We start from the raw sequence: 19,266 nt of genomic DNA on the forward strand, positions 1-19,266 counted from the left end.
TGTGTGATGCTTGTCTCTTGCTATACGGAGACTTTTTCTTGGAACTGTTGCAGTAGGGTGCATGATTTATAAGAACAGGGCACACATCAAAAGCCAAAGGCACAACACGGGCTGCTGCATCGCTGTGTCAATGCATGCACATGTGTGTCATCATGGGACTTAGTGTGTATGACCGATACTAAGTGACAGCTTACAATGGCTGCAGCAGGGATCATGCATGTCTGGTATGTACAGTAAATAACTATGACATACACATGGCTCACTTTGCTTTACACACATGTAGATACCTCTGTGAAGTTTTGGACATGTGATGTACAGTAGCTTAAAACATACATACATACATATTACATGTAGATATCTCCAGAACCTTTTAAGTAATCTTAAACATTATTACTGCGATGATTTTATTAGAGAAAAAGAGGAGGCAAGGACAAGGTCACAGATATAATTGGTTAGTGTTTTAACCCAAGCAGCGAAAATTCAGCTTCAGTTTGGCCGAGATTTATTTTATCATTTTAATCCGGACCAGAGAGAATAATAATGGACATTGGCATTACTGTCTAACACTGTTTAGTTTGCAGAGAACCGGGCAAATACTTTATTATACTCTACTTTATTACACACCTATGCCTGGGATTTTAATTGCAGAATATAATGTACGTTTAACCTTTCTCTTGTAAGCAAATCTATAAGGACAGCTAGAGTTTGCACACGCAAATTAACTAGATGCAGAAGTTATTTGAGCATTTTTGTAACTGTTGATCTCAACAAAATGAAATGTATTACTAAACGTACTTCAACACTGTGACGACTCTGGACCTCACTGCACGTTGACAAGTCCTGATAATTGTGTTTCTCTTTTACTGAGCAGATGGCTATAGTGATGAGTGGCACTAGATGGGTAGCACAGCATTAACATGTATTTGACCATGCTGACAATTTTACAGGCTGACTTCAGATAAGATGATTGTAAACATCCAGGCATGAGAACAGTAATTCTCATTCCCATTATAACATCTTATTATACTTATCACAATCTTTCTCATTATGACAAAATATTGTCTTCATGACAACAGTTTAGTTCTATTAAAAAAAAAAAGTTTCTATTTATAATGAGATACAGTAAAAAGGAGTCCTTCTCACTGCGGCAGCTCTGCATTTTCACAAGACAAAAAATAACAGCAGCATTTCACATAGTTTGAAGCTACAGTACATCAGCACAAGGTTTCTCATTAACACAGCAACAAAAAAAAGAAAGAATGCATCTCAAGTACTTTAACACCTTCTCAATACTTTCTTTTCCCCGTGCTGCTCATTTAACAGAAATTACTGGCCTTTATTTTTCCAAAGTGAGCAATGCAAATGTATTACTGAGTTTGTTACAGAGAGCGTTTCCAAAACACAGATAAAGGTGTCTCTGGGACCATCTCTCAGGCAAAATACATAATAGTGAACCCAACCTGCATAGTCTTTGAATAACTTTACAAGTGCTATCTTGTAAATACTGTATATCACATTCATTGACTGATAATTATTAATAAGTCCTCATTTATCCAGCTATACAACTACTTTGTTGTCACCATGTAAGGGTTTCAAAACACATTTAACTCTGGAGGAAGGAAGGAGGAGGAAGAAGTACCATTACTTGAGGGACCACATCAAACCATGCATCGTGGGATACTTTCAGTCCCCTTAAGACCTCCTTACCCTCATACAGTATGCCCTCGTAAATCTATCTATGAGAAACACACACACGCACTGGGGGTAAATCATGGGTCTGGCGTCGCAGGCTGTCGGCGTCCAAATGATGGTCAGATTATAAACAGGATCATGTTTCTTGGGGACAGATCAGCGGCGACACAGCAGCTGTGGCCATGGTGTAATGTTATGGCTGGACACTGAAAGAAAACGCACCAGGCTCTACACCTCTGAAGAACTCTGACTATCTTTTCAGATAAGACCCTTTTAAGCTTTTAAATACAGAATCTGCTGCACTCCCTAAAGCTGCTGGTGATAGCTCATTAGCAGTGTATACATTTCAGCATGCATAACATGGTATGTACAAGAGAGGCACCAAATGTTTCCATTAATATTCACTGAGTGCTTCTCCAAAATGCAAGGCTTAGTGTAATACTTACAATGGAAGCTGTGGGAATTCATGTTGTCAGATCAAACACTTGTTATGCTATCATTTCAAAAGATGAATGAGCTTAGATGTCAATTTCCGGAATGTGTCTCCAGATTGAAATCTACTGTAACTTTTCTGAATGAAAACTATACGTACTAAATAAATGAATAATAAACAGGGGAACCTTGTTTTCAAAGGAGTTGTTTTCAATTCTTGTCCTAGTTTCTCTGGCCAAAGCATTTTCTTTCGAGTCATTTTATTTTCTTACTTAGCCGTGGTTTATCCACCGGCTATAATTTAGGCATTGGTAGGCCACTCTGGAGACTAGCGTGTATATAATTACTGAGTGTAATAGCTGTGGGACTGCAAATACACAAGTCAGAGCTATAAGCCGCAGAAAGCCGTGATGTCCAACACCACAAGCCCATCAAGTCTCATTAGTCTCTTGAGTGACCCACTGGGACCCATTTGGTTTGTATCAGAGGACTAATAGGGTTTGACCACTGAATACATAGAACCATAGGACACTGTAATAACTGTGATAGGATGCCCATCCTCCTGTATTTCTGTATTAGAAGAACATTATTGTTGATTTAAGCTCATCACCAGAAACTGCTTCTATCATGACATGGCCTGATTCCTCTACCCGACAACACGGTAGAGTTTTAACATTGTTGACCTTGGCAAAACTCTTGTAGACAGAAATTCAACTCTGAAGACAAAAGATAATTCACAGGGGGTATATGGGAATTTTCATGTGTCATCTATGTCTCTATTTAATGTGCTATTTAAATTATCTCGTAAAATTATAGCGGAGACAGTGCTTGACGATGACTAAGCTGGGCTTAATCAGTGCCACAAGAGACTGAGGTTACAGCATATCACAAAACGGAACGAACCATTATCTTTGCCCTAACTAACAGAAAAGATTCAGTATGACTATCAAAGGAAGGGAAACAAACAAAAGGAAGGAAAGAAAAATACAAGTCCTCAAAGAGCACTGGCTGGGATGCCATTAGTCATTGGCTGTCTGCCTGGGAATAGACAAAACAAGTGTCTAAAAACAAATGTGCCACCATGCTTCCACAAGAAAAATTACAGCAATGAGACATGAGAAATAATAATAACAAAACAATCTCAATCAGTATTTAAGAATTTCATACAACCTTTTCGCATACTGTACAGGGCTAGGGATTATAGTTCATGATGTTTCCAAGCTCATCAAATCCCCCTCTTACTCAACATATCAAAAGAATGTTACTGGTGTAGACCACTCCCGTACGAGAAATATTTCAGCAGAGGACGGCAACAACCACTGGCAATGCTTTATATATCTGTTACTTTCCTTCCCTTTGTATGAAGGCATTTCCCTTATCTTGAGATTCATATGGTCCATGTTTCTCTTTCAAATCTTCCTTCATACACGACTCGTCCCATTTACGAGGCAAGGGAGACGAGATATCAATAACCACATAATTACATTATGAAACATCTCAACAGATTAATACTATAACTTAAAAAAAAGTTTTTTGAGTTCATCATTTCACTTATAGCTATTTTGATTTCCAAATGCATGCGTGCACTCTATGCGTGCATGCACATGTGTCAAAGTCAGCAGAAGAGAGTGAACAGTCATTGGAGATAAGCCGACTATGGCCTCAAGGGTCCCGACCCTGGAGTGGTCACTCAGACTGAGACATACCCACAGGATGTCAACAGATTAAGCTCCTTAGCAAATCTATTTAAAGACCGAACCAAAAAGTCACTGGATAGATTTTATTCGGCTTTTCCAATGTAGCGAGCTTAATACGATAAAAAACATTCTAGAAGAAACAAAGGTCACTAGGTGCAATATTCGGTGTAAATTTATAATAAACACGTGTCATCATCTGCAGTGATGCTTTGCAGTCAACGTTAGTTACAAGCTTGGACTCAGGAATTTGATGGGAATAAAACAGAGGCACACAGCAGCGCAATCTGTAAAATCTTACTGTAGGAATCAGAGAGAACAAATCCCTTTTCAACAAGGCAACAGAATGTCCCTAGAGATCCAACATAAATCTCAGTCAAGACATGGCCAGCCTTAAACCCAACTGACAGGGAGAATGACCCCTCCAAAAAAGGCAGAATTTAGAATTGCTTCATTCCTTAATTACTGAATCGGAGCCAAGTTATTTTAGCGGCGCATTTCTGTGGTAAAAATTTGGGGCATGCAGGGTTGTGATGAGGAAAAAAAGGAAGGCTTGGGAATCAAAATAAGAGTCTAGCTATAAGACATTACCTATGGTGATTTAAGTGGACACTGTATTTTCAAGTGATTCAAGTGTTTCCAGTGCTTCAAATATTCATGTTAGACATCAGACAAACAAGTAAACATTTCAGCAGTCAACAATTCAGTTATATAATACAACAATAAAGGAGAAGAACAGTGAATACTTCACAAGAGTGAACTTCAGTAAATTACATCCCAAGGCTTTTCATTTTATATTTTGAATATATTTCAAACACTTAAAGCTACTACATGCAGAAGAAAGTTGATAACTTTCAGGGCACCCTGTGAGTCCCTTAGCAGTAGAGCATTACATCAGCTGCTGCAAAGACAACTGGCCGCTTGCTGTCTCCCATTTCCAAACTTTCTTTTGGAGAAGTTAATAAAATAATTTTGATTTGATAGTCAGCCAGCCAACTGGAGCATAGCTGTATAGTACAGTGGACCTATTCATCTTAATCTTACATTAATAAATAATGAGGCTTTTCTGATTTTTTTCAAGGCTGTTCTAACTTCAGATAGACTGAAGGTTGGCGCTGCATACTCCTTAGGCACTGTTGGTACCATATTATCATCCGAATTTGTTTGATTTGTATTTCCATACAAGCAAGACCTGCAACCAGGTTATTTTCTATGTTTTGCTAAAAACTCAGCCCAATGCACTCACACCAAATCAAACCCAGGAAAAATCAGCTAAAAAAAAAAGGAAAAAAACATCCATCATTGTGGTCTCATCATTTAGCAAAACTTCTGAAAAATGAAATTCCATCATAATCCACATCGACATGCATTAACGTCCTTGTACTTCTTAGCTGCAGTGTTCAAATCATTTAATGCACAAATCAGAATGACTGTCCTGCTTTTACCCTGGTCACGTGCCATAAATGGAAAACAACAACACTGACACATTTGTTGATGATTGTTTTAGACATGTTTTGCTACAGGTTATGAAGTCAAAGTTAGCCTTCTTATACTTGAGTTGCTATTATTTCAGAGTACTGCCATAGTTACATAGGGCTTTTTAAGCAACTCTGTGGCCTGCATTTGACCTTATAACAGCAATTGCAGGCCACAGAGTTGCCTGCATTTGCATTTGATTTTATAATAGCAAATGAGCACTAAACAATGCATATAGGGGCTTTAATGCATACCTAAAAACTAAAAACTACAGTTTTAAAACAAACTTTATTTCATGCAAAGCACTGTTTTAAACTTCTCTTTCACACAAGCACAAGGCTACTTGTTGTTAGATGAATCTTTTTTTTTTTTTTTATCAGCACCATCCATTTGTTCCACCACCACATTACTGCCACTAGTTGAACAACAGCCATTCCCAACAAAGTCTCTGTTATCAGACTTGTTTGTTCAACCTTGCCACTCATTAGCAGACCCCCCTCTGGCTGTATGAATGGATAGGGGAGGTCAATACACTGACCCTGCGTGCCCACTCGCTGTCCATATTGCAAATAACAGAGGTCTGTGTGTTCTGCAGATTGCATCACAAGCCCACTAACGAGCAGAGCCATTGGTCTGAGAGCACTAATGCAATTATGCAACACAAGCCCCAGTGCTGTGAGTCGGGGCTTTGGGAGAAGAAGAATGAATATGATGTGACAATTCGTGGTTTGTTATCTTACCATTTCCATACAAAACTGAAGATGCACTCACTGTACACTGATCTGATGTTCACAGAGAGATGGAGAGAGAAAAAAGATACAGACAAAGAAGGAGCATGGACAAGAATTAAATAAACATGCAAATGAAATGAGGAAACAGAGACAGAGAGAGGAGGAGAGATTATAAAAAGGAATATGTTTGTTGAATCAAATACTAAACAAACAACACACTCTTGAAAACAGAAGGAGGCCAATATCAGCATGTAGTATTATGTAATCTGTCTGGCTAATGCCGTCTGGGGACACACAGCATCGCCAGTAAACAACACCTCTAAAGCTGCCACTGTTTCATCTCTTCTTCTCCAAGATTAGTGCATTACATGTAGTGCTCTGTAAGAAATGCTAGTGATTACGACACTATAGAACCCCAGGCTACATACTGAGACAAACACAACAAGCGATTACAACCGCAGTTACAATGAGATAGTGGGATGAAAAAAAGAGGAAGGACAATGTTTCATGGAGCTGAATGCCAAAACAATTTCAAAGATGAAGCCTGAGTTTTTCCTGACCAGACAGACTTAGTTTTATAGCTGGACTTCAGTTATGGCTTTGTCTTTTTCTATTGGCTAAGTAAAGAGAGAACAACTAATGGTCAACTCAGAATCGCAAACACTCAATATAAAATATGATGTTTAAATTGTACTTGTGATGCTGTCAGCTGAGGCCAAACTAAACTACATTTTAAACATTCTTATATTAAGTCATTTTTATATTCAAATTTCTTTTACTCCGATTTGAATCCAATCTAGTAGCAGTATATTATACCTTGGATTTTGACTGTATATGGGACGGTTTGACAATCAAGTGATGTGTTGTTAGATTCTTTTAGGAGAATGCAGACATTAGGAAATTTTTAACATTGGAATAGTAAACACTCCTGTATAAATAATGAAGGATGATGGTGAAGCTGTAACAGTAAGAAATGAAGTATAGTCTCTCTCTGCACTTCCAGCTAAATTCTTTGTTAACACTCTATTATTAATCACTCAGAAGACAGCATGACAGCAAATAAGCCCTTTACATTATTACACTTCAGCATCTTATTCATATTCTGTACAAAGGCCAGTTATGGTGTAGAAAGATTTGATATCTTAGAGAAAAAATTATATTTTCACCATATCCCATTTTCATCCCATGTTTACTTATGACACTTTTGAAATCTAATAGAGAAAATAAACAAAAAAACTGGAAAGAGTTTGCACATTTGAAGCAAGAGGTACACTAAAGCTGAATGGCTGTGACTAAGATTACATGCCCCATACATAGTCTGGATTCCCCAGGTACCAGTGTTAAGTGTCGAGCATGAAGATAAGAGGAGCTTGATTAGCAGGGATGCTATATTTACTGCCATTACACAGGACCCTTTACCCTCTAGGGTGGTCCGGAGCACTGTGAAAATCTATCTGTGGAATCTTTATGTACTCTGGATGTCAGGCATGAGGAAATATTCTCATTTTAACATTTCACTTCCTAAAATTCAGCATAAGGCTAAAGAGAAACGGTAAGCTTCACTGTCCTAACAGGACATGTCTCAGAGAGGTACTAGTCTATCTCATCTGTTTGACAACAAGGAATATAAATTGCTTTGTATAAGACTCAGAATATGAAGACTTTTTGCTTATTCTGTTGTACATCTCAAATGCTTCCAGACAATGCTGTACAGTCCTACTGATTTGGGCTTCTGTGATGTACAGCTGCACCTACTTCCAAGAGGGCCACTGAACAACACTGCAATTAGCAACAAAAAAAAAAAAACAACTTCCACAGCTGCATTGTTGATGTTAGCAGCAACAAGCAATACTGAAACTAGTGACTGTAAATGTGAATCACCATATTCTTAAATATTTGTATAAATAAAAAGGAATCTTAAAAGATATTTTGCATGTCAAAGCAAGAAAGATGCTTGTTTACTGAAGCCTCTGAAGCCTGAAATTCAAGAGCCTAAGGGCAACTTTTGAATGTCTTTGTCCTTTTGTACATCAACTTTTAAACAAACACCCTGTATCAGGAAGGAATGAGGAAGAGGAGGGTCACAACAAAGTGACAGCAACAAGACAAAAAGGAAAAAAAAAAAAAAAGAAAAAAAGAAAAAGAAAAGAAAAGGGTTTTCTGTGGAGCCCTGTTAAGCTCCCTGATTTGCAGGACACACATACCTCCAAACATTCTGTAGTTTATTCTTCATTCTACATATAAATAAATACATCTGTGCTCAAACCTGACTTATTTTGGTTGTTCTCCAGCAGAGTGAGTTCTTCCTAGACCTACATCACAGTTGATACAGACCCAGCCAAGCAATCAAGCGAGATGTAGACATGTAGCTTATGTCTAAGCAAAAAGTTATGTTCTGTAAACAAATTAACCTTTAGTGGTACTGGATTTAATAATTTCTACGTATTAATAATACCATATTTGCCATGGAAAAATGGGGTGATGCTGTTATGTTTACAGGGAACAGTGCCTCCCTGTGAGGTCCAGGGGAAAGGGAACCAAGAGAACCGTGCCACGAACCGTGGCTGGGAACCACCCCTTACTGTGTACCCAAGGGGTCAAGGTGACATTCCACAACACCTCTGAGACTGGCCTAATGGAGGGATTGGTACATGGCTTTTGTTGAATGGGAAAGAGGAGACCACGAAAAAGGGTGTAACAGGAGATGGAAGTATGTAAAAGGGACAGAGGGAGGAAAAGGAGTTTCTGGGGCAAAATTATGGGAAGTAAGAGGTAAAGGGTTTTTGGGAGCTTGAACTGAGCTTCACATTTAGTCTATCAAGGTACAAAAATTAATTTACAAAAAATTAAAGTTCAACTGAATTTCTGTTATATGTCTAACTCTAATGTTAAAGTTTCCTTTTAATGAATTAATTAAGACAGGCATTTTTTTCACTGAAGCCTCAGTAAAGTTTCACATTTTAAATACACTTTTAAATTCCCAAACTGTAATCTAAGCTATTTGCTGGTGCTATTTCTGAGGTGACCGCGGTAGAAACCACTGTTTTTATTTGACACCATTTCCCCTGTCCTCTGTCACAAAAGACAAAAATTCTACTCTCACTCTATAATTGTGGGTTTTGGCAGAACAGATAACTACAATTCCCTTTTGGTATTCGGGTTGTAAAAACTATTCAGGCTTCTTTTAATTTGCATTCTCTTTAAAGCATCTATGTGTTCATAGCAAACAAATATAGACACATCACAAATCAGCACAATAAGATCTGTGTTTGTCTGTATTCAAATCACATTAAATCACAAATAAATCAGATTCACATATAGTGAAATATTATATAAATATTATTTTATGGATTATAAATATCGATTAAACCTGTACTGGCCAGTTCATAGTCCACTTTCAAAAACTGGAACTTAATGAATAAACATCCTCTGATTTTTGAAATGAAAATGCACATAAAGTACAATATTTATTATTCTTCCATGACACTTAACCCCACAAGGCTGACCTCTCAACCAGAAGAGTGTAGGTGCAACAGTTAATCAAGCAGAGAAAATTTAACTCTTACCGTCATAAAATCAAAAGACTGGAGACTTGCTAAGAAGAGTCAGGTATAGGTGAGCTCTGTGCGCAAACGCCTTTCCTTCCTCTTTCTCTTCTTCTGTTCTGATTGTTTTCTTCCTCTTCTTCCCTCTGCTCGGTATGAGTCTCTCCTCCTGGTCAAGCCTTATTCCCAGATCTTTTCCTGTTCAGTGGCTGGGAAGCACAGAAACAACAGAACGAGGAGAAAGTTAGAGAGCCAAAGAGAGGGAGTGACGGGGAAAGAGAGTTCCCTGTTTGGGTGAAGCAGTGATCAGATACGGCTATTTTCAGACTCAGGCATGCTCGTCTATGAGACTGGAAAGTTACCCCCCAGTGTATGTGGGTGGGTGGGGGCTAAGTGACAGGGCTGACTATCTCTATTTTACCATACGCACACGTTTGCACGCATGCATACCACACAGTATGCACACTCATGCACGCAAAGACAACTATTTCTATACACACATTTACTTACTGTAGAAACAACAACATAGTCACATACATATTGTAATTGAATTGTACAGTTACACCAGGTCGGTACACCTTTGACAAGTTATGAATGGGTATAGCAGTGGGTGTGAGCAGACAGAGAGGGGTGTTAGAGGGCCGCCACACGCCCATCTTTCCTCCTGGGCTTTAATGTCGCACAGTAGCCCATGTCGTCAGTGTGGGGCTATGTAAGGTGGCCTTCTCCACACAGAAACTGACAGGAGTGTCAAATTCTTCCCACATGAGATTTTCTTTCACTTTCTGTCGCTGACACTTTGATTGCCTGTCAAGAAGGGTCGCTCAGAGACAGGCAAATGTACGCGCATACACATGGAGAATCACAAACAGCACCACTTTCCCCTTCTTATCAGAAATGAGCCATGTGCATGTGCAGGCTGTAAATATATGCAGACTAATTATATGTCCACTCACCTGTGTCATTAATAATCTTACTGCTGTGTAATCCATATGGGAATGTATATTTGGAAATGACCACACACATACACACACAGGCCTGAATACACACAGAAGAGAGGTCAGCCAGAAGCACCTCTAGACCCCAGACTCCCTGCTATTCCCAGAATGATGATGTAACTACTGCTATTAGCATCTCATATTTAGAGACTGGATACCTAAAACCAGCCAGGCAGCTACTGTGCAATATCCTATTTGGGCCACTTACACCTCCTCCCTTCACACCCGTACTCGACAATAAACAAAACAGGCACAAAAGTCAGCAACAAACAAATTACTGCGTAGCAGGGTGCAGGAAGAGTTCAGCAGTCACTACAAAAGGAAACTCATTAACTTATGGTAAGGCAGCTCCATTAGTGGCAAGTGAATGCTGATAAGATTGCTGGGTGGTGACTTATTTTCCCCTACAGAAACAGGTAGCCAAAACAACTGATTCAGACTATAACTATTACAGTTACTGATGGTCCCTCTCTTTCAGCTTTGCCTTTCCTTGTTTTAGCTTTATTCAAAGAAACAGTGGAGTGACATAAACTTATTTAAGTCGCCTTTGTTTAGATGGCACAAAAATAACTGAAAGCAGTCAGTTGTATGGGTCTCCATCTGTATCAAAGTATATCCATCTTTACCGAGCATATCAAAAACAATACGTAGCAACAACCAACAAGTATTTTAAATGAGTGTAGCCACAGATGTAAAGCACTAAACTTCTGAACAAGCGCAGCCAAGCGCCAACCTGTTGCCAACCTTTAAATCAAGCATTGACGGCCTTTGTTGAGTTGCCCTGGATCAACGCTATCTGTGTCCGCTGTTATTGTGCCAATGATGAAGTGGTAATGTAAAAATCCCATCTGGACTGACACAGATGTCTCCAATGATGAGCAGCACGCCTACAACTATGCCCCCCCCCCAAAACACCCAGACTTCAGACCTTGGGGTTCCCAGAGTGCACTACAGCGATCGGTGTGTCAGCATACATGATCAAACAGCAGCTGGCCACGCAATTTCTGGTCACGTGCCAAGGATCAGTGAGGTATGGTGAAAAGCTGACAAGTGACAAGTGCTAACGATGTAACCTTGGGACCACAATCAGGGGAGTATCAGGGGACCAATAAAGTACTGAAAGGGTGAAGCACCTGAGCATATTATCTTTTTACTTCAGACACTATCCTTTAACCTGCTCGAGACTTTAAAAAGATGACCAACAAGAGCTCCATCAACATCCGAACAAATATTACCCAAAGTCTCTGACCTTTAAGGGATGTAATTTTACAAATCTAGATCACGTCACTCATGCATCTAAACTAAGATGTGTCGCCTACCAAGTTTTATATGTGACGGAATGATTTATAAAAACAATTAAAACCATCAATGACACAGCAGCAGCTTAGGAATGATCTCATTAAAGTACCAGAGCAAACTATTTTTATAGCAAGTGACACACACTCACTCTCAAACGCACCAACACTTTGACCTATGAGCCACTCCGGACTACAGTGGCCGCGTCGACATGGTCTCACCCGTACAGTTTCAACACCTAATTCATTATCAGCTTCTGCAAGGCCCTGCCATTTCCAGTTAAGTAAGTGGCAGGATATAAAAAGCAGAAGAGCTCTGCATGTACACATTAGTAAGTGTCACTTACTGGAAAACACTTATACCTGGGAGCAGATCAAGACAGGAAAAATAAATCCACATCTATATTGCTCAACAGGCTCAGCGCCCATATTTTGTTCCTTTGGAACAACACAGTGCAGATGAATATGTGCTAAGAACGCCAATGAATTATGTGTTTATAGGGCTAACAAAATTTTCTTTATATGTAATTTAAGAATACAGAAGTATAGAATATATAGAAATACAGAAGTTATATAAAACAATTTAAAAACCAAACCATCTAACCATAATCTCTCATGTCAAGCATAGGTATCTTACACCTTGCAGAGGACTCAAATGGACATATATTACAGTGCTTTACCTCATAGAATAGTTCTATTTTGATCTGTGATAGGATGAAAACCGCAATTGTGAAAAACTGTAGTGCTGCACGTGAAGCTGCTTTTGTCCGAAATGAACAGAAATGGTAAAACTATGCTGTCACCATTCCACGTGTCTTTCTCCATTCTGCATAGTCTGTTGCCACAAGGCAGCGAACACTTGTCTAACAACATCTAAGGAGCAGCAGACTGCCTTTGTGGATTCTGACCTACACATGTACTGAAGGTAGTCTTCTAGCTCTTTCTTCTGGATTATCAGAATAGACTACTTTTTTCATCTGCATTGTGTTAGTAATCAGTTTACAGTATATCCCGATCCTCTGAGACATTTTTTAAATTCCAAACAATAAATAAATAAATTAAAACTGACTGGACTGAAATAGTATTTAGATTATAAATCTGAAAATTACAGGAGCCTGTTTGGGAAGATATACAAGTAAATGAATTTAGGATTTTGTACACATTAACCTATTTTACTGGTTATAAATTTCTGGGTTTTAAGAGATCAAACTACTAAGTCCTCTAGTACTGCACTGACATGCTGAAAAATATTGTCAGTTGATTAGCCCACCTTAGGAAGACTTGATTGTCTGAAGGTTCAAGGCATGCATTTCTAATTTTTAAAACATTTAAAATGAAAAGCAGAAAAGAACATGCATTTATTCATGTGCACTTCAATTTTCAGTCTGCCAATATAACATTTATTTCTAAACATCTGATCACTTTAATGTGTGTGCACCAGTATGCAACTGTGTGCAATCCAGTGGTGTGCTTCCCCTTGTGTTCACGTGAGTTACTGCAATGATAAAAGCAATAAAAACTAGAACCTATATTAATGTAATTTTCACAAGATAGGATTATAATCATGCTATTAATTCAGTTATTTAAAAATGCTTCTTACCTTTATTCCTCCACAATTGTATGCCATGTTTTAACTTTCCATAATTATCTCATTAACTAACAGATACATAGAACATTAGAGTACTAGTTCAGCAGTTATGTAAAAAAAAAAAATTGAGCAGTTTAGGTAGCAATCGCCAAACAGCTCAATAAGCTCTGAAGGATTTGGTCATTGAGAAAGCTCAGGGAGCAAGCATGTCCTGCAGGCGGCCCCTATTATCAGTAAGACAAGCTTTTCACACACCACTTGAGCCATGACATCAGCCTCTGAAGACGAGCGGAGAGAGGGAAAGATAAAAGCAGAGGGACAATGAGAAAAGAGAAGGCACCAAAACAAGGAAATAAAGGACAAAGGAAAATTAAAAGGAATGTGTGTGTGTGTGAAAGACGGATAAAGAGAGTAAAAGAAAGAGAAAGAAAGTGAACTATGAGAGTAAACCCCTGTTACATTCTGTTCTTTCAGAGGCAAATTTATCACATTCTCCAATTCCCTGATGGCCTGCCTTGAGCCCCTGTCCTCCTCTCACTCTCTCTCTCCCTCTGCCTGTCTCGCTCAAACATGCATGCAGACAGACACACACACACTGTCTCTCTCAGTAACTCTAAACTGGCAGGTGCAACTGAGTTAAGGCTAACAGAGACATACTTTCTGGCTTGTTGACCATCAATCAAGTCAAAATGCTATGATCCCCCATTAAGTGTGTATATTTAAGCCTCTATGAGAGGCTGTTTATTGGTGCAGCAGCCCCTCATGAGACAGATAGCAGCCAACTGTTGCTTGCCATATTGCATCCCGCTGTGCCACTTCCTCTCCCCCAGACACAAGTATGCTGTCACAGAAACACATAAAATACTACATCAAAACCACCAACCAGTAAAGCCTACAGCACACACATACACAAATACACACAATAACACACACTCACCTGCCAGGTAGGCCACACTGGGAGTGGTATGAGGTTCCCGGAGTGATAGTGTTACACTTTGTGCATCCTGGACACCTCCCCACTCTCCCTGTTCACACAGCATTCAAATGGATCTTACAGATACCATCCATGGCTGCTGGCCTTTTATTTTTTTCTTCCTCATTACATCATCCTTTTATACCAGTTGGTAGATAGCACCAAATGAAACACAGGGGCTGACTACTCCTTACTGTTTTCTGACATGCAGCTGGAGAGGAAATGGGCAACACAGCAACAGATTAGTCTTAAAATTTTAAAATGTACTACTGCAGTAGCACTGAACTCTCAAAACCCTATGGCTTTTCATGCTAGCGGTCTGTAAGTGAGACACTGGCTGCTTTAAACCTTTGATGGCAGGTGAATGCAACAAGCATCAGCAGGAATGAGGAAAAACTGCACCTCAATATTGACTTTACCCTTCCCCTGTGAGGCACTGGCCTTCACATTACACCACACTCATAAGCTGTAGCAAATGCAAATTACAGTAGCCCCACAAGACATAAAACAAAACTCAAGGGGTCCTGTTTTCTCTTACTGAAAAAACTGAGGAAGGTAAGCCGCAATAATATAGACCAAACCAAGCTTACTATACATTAGGTTTTTTACAGTACTGCACATAAAATATTGCACAATGTAAGCGAGTGCTGTGACAATAGGGATTATCCCAAGCATCTGGGATGTAGGTTAAACATGGACATCTCAATTTATGTTCATTACTATCAAGCAGGCTGTTACTGCACAAGCTTCTCTGTTGCTCATGGTCTTTAATGCTAATGCTGAGTGATATTTCTGGTTTCCACCGCTTAAAAGCTTGTGGTTTCAGTAATTAACATCCTCCCTGCCCCGACCGCATCTTCCTTTAATGCACAAGAAACAGCAATCCACTGGAATGCACTTCAGAGGAAACAGAGGCGACCTTACCGCATCCCGGATGAGCTGATTCATCTGCTCTGGTCTCGGCGTTTTACAACTAAGGGGTCATTGTTGCTTGTAGCGCACTTAAAAAACACTCAAATAGCCTGTTTACCTCCTCACAACACGACATCGGGCTGTGGGTCAGATCCGCTGCAGCTGCTGAAAGCGGCGCGGAGGGACAGAGAGAGAGAGCTTTAGCCCCCTTACTAACAACACTGCTGATATCGTGGTGCACCTACCTTAAAACGACTGTCGCTTCTCTCGACTAATTCCGCAACATATCACCAGGTAATCAGGCTCTTCCATGTGAAAATGACCGAGGTCCTCACTCGAACAAGCGTGAAAGTACACACATTAACGTAGAGAGCCACGGCGGCTCGGAAGCTAGTGCGGCGTCCGTGTGATGAAACCGTACACCTGTTTTCCAACGCGCATGGATGTTGCCGGTGTCGGTCAGCTAACTAAAGGCAACTCCCTCTCCTCTCTCGGGGGTCACTGCTTGCGCTCGAAGTGGCAATGCGGTGAAGCAGTCAAGTCGTCCCCCCTTTTAACTCAAGACACAAACCTCCAGCGAAAGGAAGAAGCGACGCGGCGGCACAATTAGTTACCGCATGTCTTCTTTAATTTTTTCTTTTCTGTTTTTGACTGCGAGCGCCAGTCGCACCGCGGCCCCACGCTACTCTACCGCCTCTAAAAAGCACCCGCGTCTATCCAGAAATGGACTGAACCTGCCTCCCGTTTCCGTTTTTATTATTATTGAATGATGCCGCGGCTTCGTGCGCAAAATGGCCTCTGTTATTTTCATTCAGCAACAGTCTACCGCGAGCTTCTCATTGGGTCTTCGCGTAGCCATGGAAACGCCCGCGGTTCAATCAGTGCTCGCAGAGGACACACAGTAAGGCCTGTGTACAGCTCACCGCTACCAGGAAAGTGCCACTTTAATTGCTGTCTGCAGTGGAAACGCATAAAATACTGACTTCAGCTCGGTTTAAACAATGAATTAATCCCACTATGATTGATGTTTGTCTCCGGAAGTAAGATTAGGGTTAAGGCTCAATGCTACAGACACAGAAAGTAGAAAATTATAAAGAGACAGACCAACAAATGTGATTAACTTTTAACTAACTTGTGTTGACATACCTAAAACATAGAATATCACTGTCCTTATTCCTTAATGATCAGGGCATGATAATAATACAGTCAGGCTTAGGAAGGGATTCACTGGCCCATGCTAAGAATAAGCTAGAGCTATGCTAAAATTTGTAACCTTCAGGGGGGCCCAGGGCAAAAACTTTGTCAGTGAGCCCCCACTGACCCCCATTGTACACTGCAGTTTCATTATTTCCCCAGGCACCCTGAAACCAACCATTACCCTGAGGCTTAAATGATCAAGATCAATTGGCAGCATTTTTTTAAAAGCAAAATGCTAAAATTCACTGGCAACTTCTTCCCAAATGTGGATATTTGCTAGTTTCCTAGTGCCAGATGAACTGATAATGAGATTAATTGCTGGTTTCATCCTAACAGTTCTCCTGTGATCGAATAATACTACCCTTCCCTTCTGTTAATTACCTGGGACAAAGAAAAACTTTCTTTGCAATTTGATAAAACACAGCATTACAACAAATGAGCTATACTAAAACAATGAAGCCCTTACAACTGGATTTTGACAAGACCAGAACCACAAGATGAAGGGTGGGGGACTGCAGATGTGCAAGATAGCACAAAATGGATATTATTACTACCTATTATTATCAAAACAAAAGATACAGAAGGCTACTGCAGACTTTTTTTTAGACACTTAATATGATATTGGTAGATTTTATTGTAGTAGTTTCTGTAGTTAATAGTTTCTACCAATCATTAAGTATTGTGGTACAGCTCCACCACAAATGTTTGAGTGTTAACTCTGCAAGTGTTGATTTTTATTATTTGTTTTAGTTGTTGGCAGGGAGCTGGCATGATTTTGGGGCAGCAAATATCCTGTAATGACCTGAAAGTGTTAAACCATGATAGGCGTGGATTTACATCAGGCGTGTTGATTTTAACACACAACATTTTGAGTTAAAACTGACATTGTTGTAAGGTCTGCGTTCCTTACTGGATAAAGACACTGAATTGTGGTTTTGTGTCTGATACAAAACTGCAGTTGTTTTAACTCTGTCTTCATTAAGCAAAGTAACTGAACTGTGTCTTGATTTTTGATGGCCTAACTGTGGAATTCTCCCCCACTGTGTCCGTGTGGCTCCCTCACACAAACCAAACTGTTAAATTATTTACAGACTGGATGGTCCTTTATAGTAAATGCTAGGTGTCTTGTGACCGTGGCAGAAAACGTGGCCTTTACACATTTAACACATTGTTTTGTTTTTGTTTCAAGGGAAATAGTAGTGTAGTCCTCTGTGTCTCTTTTGGTGTAGTTGAAGAGGTAGATAAACCAACAGGTTCAGAACAAAATCTATCAATCCATCTGTCTTTTGCACTAATTAAAAAATGTGAAGTCTCAGTGACGCATCAGAGACATAGATCTGCAGACATGGAGTGAAAAACCCCTACTGCTCATGAATTCTTAAAACCTTTAGAGAGCTGTTAGACAGGGTCTAGTGACTTGCTATGAAAACAGTAACACAGAGCCAAAATATGACTCTTTAGTCTGATGAAAATGAAACCTCAAGAACGCATCAGTATTTATTTAAATACCTGACAAATACAGTCCCTTTTGTACTGACTGTTCCAATTCTGTGTTCACCTATTCAACTCAGTTTATGATGGAAAACCAGCTCATCTCATCAACTAAACAGCAGCATGACATGCAGTGATTTATATATGTATCCTAAAAATGAAACCACTTGCACATAGTAAATTACTCTTGTTGCTAAAACTAAAAGAAGAAGTTGATGCGGTGCTTTTAAACTGTAGATTATCTGGTTTTATGTTTACATTGAAAGTAAGTCCTCCCTCTAATTACATTTGTAATAGATTTTCCTGTCAGTTTATTTAGCATAGTGCATTTTACTGATCATATTTTACTGTTTAATGTAGCAAGATAAGAGAACCTCTTACTATAACGTGTCATCTTAGATATAAATATTACCTTAAGTTACATTAAAAAATATTTGATCAACAGTTTTAAAGCTGCAGTGTGATTTTGTTGTTAACACATGCATAAAGAACCCTTTCTTCTGTCAGCATTAAAGGTGTCCACATTTAGACCGTTATTGATAGCTGACCTTTGTGAGGTGTCAACAAGACCACATCTGTGAGTGTGTATTTGTGTGTACGTGTTTTAGTGAGTGTGCACTTACGCATGCATGCGTTTGGTCTTTTATCACCAGCTCTTATGTGCGGTACAGGCAGCCCTCACTGAATCTTGCTGTTGTCAAGTAGGAGTCTTTTTATAGGTGGTATGCTATCCACAGACATGCTTTTAGCAATCCATTCTGATGGGGGCCAGATGATGACGATACATTATGTCTGGTATGCAGGGGTCCATGTCCATTGGTGATACAGGTGCAGACTAAGGGCGGAGCTTATCCAGGCTAGCAACATCTCCTGGTCTGTGTAACTACATATAGTTACAGGAATCTTTACCTACCCCCCCAGAGTACTGGAGTCTAATGATGACATGAGTGCAATGCAATCCAAAAGGTAGACTTGGATATAAGCTATTCCAAGGCTGACCATGGTAAAAAAAACAAACAAACAAACAAACAAACAAAACAAAAAAAAAAACAGAACACAATCCTTGCAAGTATTTGCTGGATGTGAGCCAAATGCAAATGTGTAATAATATTTGCCTTAATAATAGTATTTCCCTTTTAGGATGGCACCTTGAACCTCATCTTAGAGGGCATGAAATCTTCAACCATGTGTCATGCCATCTTAATCACCACATTGTGTCTGCAATTATCTAATGTCCAAGCC

The 19,266-nt window shown here is 39.6% G+C and overlaps 1 protein-coding gene across 1 annotated transcript in view; it reads right to left on the reverse strand.

Annotated features, from left to right (window-relative positions):
* LOC121180786 (sorbin and SH3 domain-containing protein 1-like) overlaps nt 1-16,004 on the reverse strand; it is a 46,490-nt gene extending 30,486 nt beyond the window's left edge. The window contains exons 1-2 of the mRNA XM_041036433.1: nt 15,582-16,004; nt 9,592-9,779 (exon numbers count right to left, since the gene is read on the reverse strand). The gene's annotated coding sequence lies outside the window, so the exon portion shown is untranslated. The remainder of the gene's footprint in view (nt 1-9,591; nt 9,780-15,581) is intronic.
* Nucleotides 16,005-19,266: the final 3,262 nt, after the last annotated feature.

The sequence above is a fragment of the Toxotes jaculatrix genome, chromosome 4 (genome assembly GCF_017976425.1).
Source record: "Toxotes jaculatrix isolate fToxJac2 chromosome 4, fToxJac2.pri, whole genome shotgun sequence".
NCBI lineage: Eukaryota > Metazoa > Chordata > Actinopteri > Toxotidae > Toxotes > Toxotes jaculatrix.